Here is a 7,472-nt window from a genome sequence, read left to right on the forward strand (position 1 = left end):
GGGATGTCAAGTGATCAAGTTTTCAACCTTATAAGTTGGAAAGAACCTTTTTAAAATCCTTTGTGAGAACTCAACTCACAATTCACTGTCACTTTCACTGTCCTCCCATTGTTCATTGATTTGCTCGAGCAGGCCCAGTAACATCTCCATTATGACACTTGTTACTGTGTTTGGCATATCGAGTACGTCACGGGTAGCTTGCCAGGCTTTGCTGTGCAGGCAAGATTTTCTCGGGAGCTTGCCAGGCTCTTCGAGAGGGGCGGAGAATCGAATCTGGGTCAGCCGGATCAGCTGCGTGCAAGGCAAATGCCTTATTGACTGTGCTATTGCTCCTGCCCACTCACAATTAAAAGGAAGATAAAAAAGTAAAGAAAAGCTATGTTCAATCTTATATCTACTTCCTGATTAACTGTGTGTAAATTAGATTCGTATGGAGTACAAGAGTTTATGCTGGACTGAAACTACTCTCAGTACAAAGACTGAAGTCTGAATTTTTTGAATTTTAGAAAAGGGTAAATTTTATACAGAGAAAAATTGGTAAATGATCTTACTTTGATGCTAAATTACAAACAGCGCTTATGCTGCCCAAGCTTGTGTGCTGCTTGAGCCTGCGTGGCCGAGCACATGTAGTGCCTGAGCACGTGCACTGCCCGTATCTCCCCTCTTGAGATGTGTACTTTCATGTCTAATGCTGGGGTGTGTGTAGGGGCTCTCTCCGCCCTTGTGAAAGCTCATGTTCTCTCTCGAGCACATTACTCTATCTCTCTTACTCGCCACTCTCTCCCACTTTCTCATCTTCCTTCCCTTTTAAAATCCTCCAAATAAAATCTGTTTTATTTCAAAAAATTACAAATATTTACAACATGTTTATGTAATTCAATGTACAAAATATATTCTCAACTTCCAGTGAAACGTGCTTTTAATGAAAAGATCTTCATCTGCTCTGCCAGAATTGGGCACATGTGTAGATGGATTACTCATGTTGACAAAATGCAGGTTAAGTTCTTTCTTCTATCAAGAAAACCAGGAAAGCTGACAATCTCAAAACAATAAAAAAAAAAAAAACCCACTGGTATGCATTCATGTCTTGCATAAATAACTTTTAAACAATTTATACAAAGATTGTTCTATATAATGTAAGATGTAACCAAACAAATTAAACAGAAAATGTAAAAGCAGTGCACATGTGGCATGTGATACACTATACTGTGACACGAAAAACCCTGGAGTTGCAAGGAATGAGGTGCTCAAACACAACCAACACGCACTTTTTTGACTGAATATCAAGAAGAATTTATTTCGTTTTCCTACTTTTGACACATTATCTTTTTTTAAAATTTTTATTAGTGAAACCCTATGAGGTACCGTTGTAGACTTACAAATTTTTGTGCTTGGGTTTTAATTATACAATGATCAAATACCCATCTCTCCACCAGTGCCCATTTTCCACCACCACGGCTCCAATATCCCTTCCACCCCCCATCCTCCCCATCCCACACTGCCTCTGTAGCAGGTCAATCCCTTTTATTCTCTCTCTCCTTTTGGATGCTGTGGTTTGCAAAAGAGGCATTGAGTGATAATCATGTTCGGTCTATAGTCTACTTTCAGCATGCTTCTCCCATCCTGGGAGGATCGGCCCAACACCCTTTATTTTGTGCTCCTTTTCTCTATCTCAGCTGCCTTTTCTCCTAGAATGTGTGGCTGGCCTCCAAGCCATGGAGTAAACCTCCTGGTACTTATATTGGCTATTCTTGGGGTTTAGTCTCCTATTTTGTTACTTTATGTTCCCCAGGTGAATGCAATCTTTCTATGTCTGTCTCTCTCTTTCTGACTCATTTCGCTTAGCATGATACTTTCTATGTAGTACCACTTGTATGTAAATTTTATGACTTAATCTTTTCTAACAGTTGCATAGTACTCCATTGTGTAGATGTACCAAAGTTTCTTTAACCAGTCATCTGTTCTCAGGCACTCAGGTTTTTTTTCCAGATTCGCTATTGTAAACAGTGCTGCAATGAAGAAACAAGTGCAGATGTCACTTTGACTATACATTTTTGCCTCTCTGGGATATATTCCCAGGAGTGGTATTACTGTGTTGAATGGGAGCTCAATTTCTAAATTTTGAAGAATCGTCCATACTGTTTTCCAAAAGGGCTGAGCCATTCAGCATTCCCACCAGCATTGAAGGAGGGTCCCTTTCTTGTCACATCCGCGCCAGCACTGTTTCCTTTTGTTCTTTAGGAAGTGGGCTAGTCTCTGTATTGTGAGATGATATCTCATTGTGGTTTTGATCTGCATCTCCCTGATGATTAATGAAGTAGGGCATTTTCTCATGTGCCATTTGCCATTCGGATTTCTTCTTTGAGAAATTTTCTGTTCATTTTGTCGCCCCATTTTTGATGGGGTTGAATGTTTTCTTCTTGTGGAGTTCATCCAGTACTTTATATATCTTTGATGTCAACTCCTTGTTGTATGTGTATTGGGAGAATATCCTTTTTCTTTCTGTAGACTGTCTTTGTATTTTGGTCATTCTATCTTCTGAGGTGCAGAAGCTTCTTAGTTTAAGATAGTCCCATTTGTCTATCTCTGTTCTCATTTTCTTGGCCAGTGGCATGACATCTTTGAAGATAACATTAGCTTCAATGTCTTGGAGGGGTTTGCCAACTTTGTCTTCAATGTACCTTATGGATTCTGGACAGAAACACTCCTGAAATTCATATGGAACAATAAGCCCCCACGAATAGCTAAAGCAATTCTTGAAAAAAGAAAATGGTAGGAATCAACCTCCCTAACTTCAAACTCTACTACAAAGCAGTAATAATTAAAACAGCATGGTACTGGAACAAAGGGAGAGCTGCAGACTAATGGAACAGGGTTGAATATACTGACATCTCCCCTCAAACATATGATCATCTAATCTTTGATAAGGGAGCAAGAAATGTGAATTGGAGCAAGGAAAGCCTCTTTAACAAATTGTGCTGGCAAAACTTGATGGCTACATGCAAAAAAATGAGCTCAGATCTCTGCCTAACACCATTTACAAAAGTAAGATCAAAATGGATTAAATACCACACACATTAAATACATTAAGCTCATGCTTCAATATGAACATTTCTTTAAAGTCCATCCTCCTTTCCAATGGAAATGTCTTCTTGTTAAAGACTGCCTTAGAAATGTTCCATCAATGATTCCCAAAGACCAAAGGAGAATGTCCAACTCACTCAGTCCCAAAAGGTGGTGCAATGGATTATACCTTGCAAACACTTCCAAAATGGAAACATTCTATGCTCTGTCATTCCAACTTCCAAATAAAAAATAAAATCCCTTCTTTTAGTGAAGTTTTTTTTCCTCCCTGCCAGGACCCTTTCACAGCCCTATATTTACACACTTGTTTCAGGACTAAGTTTCTACAGGGGGTTTTCTTCCATTTGTCTGAACTGAATACTCACAGAAAGTTTGACTATGAACTGCTCGCAGCCTTCCTTGCTTGCAGTACCTCAAGTCACTACGACAAGTATTTTCACAGCCTTTGAAAGTCAGGCACTGATTTTCACAGCCTTTGAAGGACAGGCACCTTCTTGCAGTCTGACAAGTTGATTTCAGTTAAAGAGTCTCCGCTGGTGGTGCCCACAGCAGTAGGCAGGTTGATGGAGTGGTCAGCCATGTGGTATAGTAGCTAAGCTGGAGCTTGGAGAGGAGAGGAATGTGGCAGATGGTGATGAGCCACAGTAAGGCATCTGTGATGTCCACACTCACCAACTACAGCTCCACCATGTTCCAGAGCTTGCTCCGCTTGTCCATCTGACATGGCCAATTATCAATAGGCAGGGACAGAAGATCCTGTACCTGCATGTCCTTTAGGACTTACACTCACTGGACATCCAGGGTGTGGAGCAGCGGACAACCAGCACTACAGAGGGTGGAAATGGCAACTCACATGTAGACGGACAACACCAAATCTCGCAGCCAGGGCAGCTGATTGATGAGCCAATTCAGCTGCTTCTTGGAGATACTGGTCCAGCTGAGATCCAGGAAGATGGGCTGCTGCTGGATGATGTGGCTCAGCCATAGGGGTGTGATGGACTTAACAGTAGTTCAGGTCAATTCGGGTTTACAGCGGCTTATCACAGCACCAGCAGGTCCAGGTTTTGCAAACCCGCATGGAGACACACAGGTCTTGGTGGCTGATGTAACTAGAGATGGCCATCCATGCCTCTCCGTGGATGATGTGCCAGGCCACACCATCTAGGGGCAGTGAGTCAGGAGGGAGGATGATGGGAAGCAGCCAGATCACATGTCGCTCCATATAGATGCACTTATGCAGGGTCATAAGGTGAGGGGGCCTGGAGATCACTCTGGACTGGCTGCTCTGGCTTGGCCCCAGCATTCGCAGCTCCTGGAAGGTGGCGTGGAGACTCTTGCTGAAGCAGCGGGGACCCTAAACAGAGGCTGTGCAGCTGCTTGGGATCCTTATTGCCATTGGACTCTGACTTGATAGGCTGGTGGTTCTCATTGGCTAGGCTGCTCTCCATCTTTGGATCTCCTGGTTCAGCTCTTTTCTCAGCTCCTCATTGGGAACTCTCTGTTTCCGGAGCATCTTAGCTTTCTTTTTCTCTTCAGGGCCCTAGGTCTCCTTGATGCTTGGCCCAGCATGGGCAGAGTTGGAGCAGGAGTGCTTGCTCTCCCTGGTCTTTCCGAGGGAGTTGGGGGGGTGGGGACTCAAGCAGATTGTCTTCCGTGTCCAGCTCAAAGTTCATGCTAGGCCTGCACAGGGCCATCTGGTCCTCTGTGTTCTTCCAGGACAGCTGCTTTTTCTGCTTTTTTGCCAGGCTTTAGCTCCTGCTGGAAGTGAGACTGAATATTCACTGCTGCCTAGAGGAGGCCACAGATACGTGAGAGAAACCAGGGTATGTTTGAAGTGCCAAGGCTCACTTGGGTCTGCTAAACTCTAAGGCCTTCTTGTATTTCTGCTTCTTCCTCAGGTTCACATTGACAGACTTCCAAAGGAGCATGATGCTACTTCTCGGGGTGCTCATGTGGTGCCAGGGTGTACCCTCACACTCCTATGCTTTGATGATTCCTGCCCTTCTTTGTTTATCCGATTCATTTTCTGCTCCTTGAGCAGGGAGCCCCAGAAGTTGGAGGCTTACTTAAACCAGGGCCATGCTTTTGTTTCTAGTCTTGCTGGCCTGGTTACACTTTGGACACTCCCAGCTGTTGGGAAGCTCATCCATGTCCACAACCTCTGATTCCTAAATCTTAAGGCAACCAGAGTGAATGATTTCACTGCAGATGGACCACTCCATGAGCATGAGGTTGAACTTGTCTTTCTCTTCCTACCTGCATCCTACCCTGCCTTAACCCTTTACTATTAGTGTAAAAAAATTAGCCAATTAGCTTAGGGTCTCAGCCAGATTGAAATACATGAAGCCAATTGTCAGTCCTCAAGAGTCTGGAACAGAAGGGAGAGATAGGACAGTGGGTAGGAGGCTTGACTTGCATGTGGCTGACCTGGGATCAATTTCCTGCACCATATATGGTCCCGTGAGCCCTCCAAGAATGACTCCTGAGTACAGAACCAGGACTCAGCTCTGAGCACCCCTAGGTGGGATCCATGTGGTCTACATCCCTTTAGATACCCTGGTATTCTGCGAAAACATTCTACATAGCTTCAACATACCCATGAAGCTGTGCATGTATGAGATTGAGGACAGAACACAGAAGCAGGCCAAATTCCGTTACCCTTATACTATGAGATGTGCTAATATGTCTTGGAGCCATATGTGCACTGTGATTCAGGGGTCCTACCTCACTCAGAAGTACCAGAGAGGATACATGCTTATTGATGACCTACAAAAGGCCAGTGTAGACAATTTCTCATCCAAATTCCTGGCTGGAGATGGAGAAGGTGTCCTGAGAGCAGGAGGAGTAGAACCTGGAGCAAGAGGAGTAGGAAGGAGAAGAGACAGTCCCCAAACTTCCTGCTGATGGCCCTGCCTCACCTATAGAAACTCCTCCTAGGACTAAGAGGCCCCAGTATAGAAGCCAAAGCCAGGCCCTGCAGTTCCTCAAGAGGACTGGAGCCACCAAATTGGTGAGGTCCCTGGCAGTGCTGACTTCCCCAGGACGCCTGCTGGATGTTCAGTGCCTGAGGTGGCCTCCTGCTGGGTTCACCTCATAGCTGAAGGGGCTGAAAGTATTGGTGGAGGAACTGGGATACCTACCTAAGAACAAGAAGTGCATCCCCAAGGGCATTGAGGAACCCCAGATCTTCCTGGGGGCATGAAGAATATCTTGAAGGAGGACACAGATGATAACCCAAGTATGGCCATTACTGGGGTTTCTGTAGTCACTTGGCCAATGAAGACTCCAAAGAACCATGAGGTGGATCAGGTAGGGGGAAAGACAGGCCCAGCCTCTACTGTGAACTTGGCTGCCAACTGGATCATGTTGGGATGTCACTGGAACCAGAGGTGCTGCTGCAAGTTCAGAGCTGCCTTCAGATGGAGTACAGAGACTGACACTCCTGGAAGGACATGAAGAATTTCGGGTGCCCAGGGTGCATGAAGCAGAGTTACATCATGTGGCAGTGCATTGTGTCAGCTCTGCACACTTCTGTATGCCTAGTGTGTGGTGATCCCTAACACCACACGGTTCACCAAGTACCTCCAGGGCTTACTTCAGAGCAGAACCTATTGGACATTTTTAAAATAATAAATGACTATTGAATTTTATAAAATGATTTCTCTGCATTTATTAAATGATTTCTAACTCTCTTTTGTTGACATGGTTTAGTACATGTTCTTCACTATATATAATTAATCATTCTTGCTTTCCTAGAATTAATTCCTGTTGTTTGTAGTGTATGTTCTTTTTAATTTATTGTTGAATTTGGTTAACTAATAAATTGTTGAGCAATACTTTTCTGCAATTTTCTATTTTTCAAATTTAACATATATGTTTATTTTAATTGTTTTATCTTTATAATTTACGCAACACTATTATAGTTGTGTTAGTGTTTATTGTTATTATGTACTGAACTTCAACTGCCAACAAGGTGCCCAAGCCTCTGACCTTATGTTACTTCTATTCTGTCTCTTCCTTTCCTCACAACCTATGCAATTTTGTAGTTTATATCACTGATTTTTGTAGTAGGTTAACATTAATCTTGTAGATGATGTTCAGAAGGATCCCAGTTTCTTTGATTTCCCAGAAGACATAGAAAATATAAGTGCTAAATCTTCTTTGAAACTTTAAGAGGATTGACTATTAAATCCATATGAACCTAGATTTTTGTTTGTGTGAAATTTTTAAAATGTGTTCATGCTTTCTACATCCTCCTGATTCGGTAAGGAAGGTTGTAAGACTCAAGAATCTATACATTTTTAGCATTCCAGTTAATTAGCTGAAACATTTTCATGCTAATTTTTTATAATATTGTCATTTTTGAGGCATCTTTGTGATTTCTTCCC

The 7,472-nt window shown here is 43.1% G+C and overlaps 1 pseudogene; it reads right to left on the reverse strand.

Annotated features, from left to right (window-relative positions):
• Window positions 1–3,380: 3,380 nt before the first annotated feature.
• On the reverse strand, window positions 3,381–6,255 carry LOC130032589 (lysine-specific demethylase 2B-like; annotated as a pseudogene).
• Between the last annotated feature and the right edge of the window lie 1,217 nt (window positions 6,256–7,472).

The sequence above is a fragment of the Sorex fumeus genome, unplaced genomic scaffold (assembly GCF_029834395.1).
Source record: "Sorex fumeus unplaced genomic scaffold, SorFum_2.1 ptg000050l, whole genome shotgun sequence".
NCBI classification, from domain to species: domain Eukaryota; kingdom Metazoa; phylum Chordata; class Mammalia; order Eulipotyphla; family Soricidae; genus Sorex; species Sorex fumeus.